This window comes from Meleagris gallopavo, chromosome 13, assembly GCF_000146605.3.
Source record: "Meleagris gallopavo isolate NT-WF06-2002-E0010 breed Aviagen turkey brand Nicholas breeding stock chromosome 13, Turkey_5.1, whole genome shotgun sequence".
Taxonomy (NCBI): domain Eukaryota; kingdom Metazoa; phylum Chordata; class Aves; order Galliformes; family Phasianidae; genus Meleagris; species Meleagris gallopavo.
In genome coordinates, this window is record NC_015023.2 from 8,782,990 (window position 1) to 8,784,158 (window position 1,169).

The following is a 1,169-nucleotide window of genomic DNA, read 5'->3' on the forward strand; positions in this document are numbered from 1 at the left end:
TTTTTTCCCTAACTTAAATGGTTAGTTTCTCCTTCATCAACCTGTAAAGATTACTTATCTGACTTTACAGTGAGCTATGCCAGATATGCTTGAGACAAGAGTTTGGAATAGAAAGTTTCTACTAGTTCCTGTTTTCCTGGATACTTTCAAAGTTATTTTGGTGTGTTCAGCATGGTTACTGACACTTAAATCAAAAGGAGGAGTAACGTGTTAAATGTGTAGTGTTTAGCAAACTGCCAGTCTCCAAGCAATTGCACATAAAGGTGGTTTGGGGTCTGTCTTTATTTTTGGTGCTGAGGTCAGCGCAAAAGTATTAGAAATAAATATGAAGGCAACGAAATGGAGGATACTTTTGCTTTACAGTGCTTCTGAAAAAAAGAGTGCGGATTAATGTAGCATTTTATTCTGAGAGTATGTGTCTTGTGCATACAAGATGGTTTATGACCTGAGCGTATGTTATATGTAGTACTCTTTAGATCCCAAACTTTCACTCAATAGCTCTACAGCAGCGTGTCCAAGTGGGATGAGTGAATGTTGGAGATGTTCTTGAAGCCTCCATGGGACATATCTGGCACTCTTCTGTGCCAATGGGAGTACCTGCCTCTGTTCTCCCAGCATGTTGTAACAGCTTCCCCTTCTGCCTAGTCACATCCAGACCACATCACCTTGCTAACTGCAGTATAATGTTTTAAACAAAATCTTTAAATAAAACGTGTGTTTGTGTGCAGTGCTAGATTTCAAGTACAGGAGAGAATCCCAGTGCCAAGTCACTCCTAATTGTCCCTCCTGGCTGTATCTGCTAGGCTTCTTGGAAGAGCCAGTCCCACAGATCACTGTAAATATAATCTTCTTATACTTAAGGTATCAGGTTTTCTTTGATGTTACCAAACGTGTTGACTCTTATCTTAGTTGAATGCACAATCCAGACACAGTTATCATTTTTACACATAATGTTGTGTCTGCTGCTTCTTTACAGGGGAAATAGCAAGATGCTTCCTTTCAAAACTACATCTTTTCTGGACTTTAATAATGATCAAGCCTATTTGATTTACACCATTTTTAATTTTCAAAATGACACGTTTACTTTCCTGAACCTAGCAAGTGAGCGAAGGCAGTGATCCCGGTAATGTGGATGTATGTGCTTACCTTGACTCTCACGAGCCTCTTCC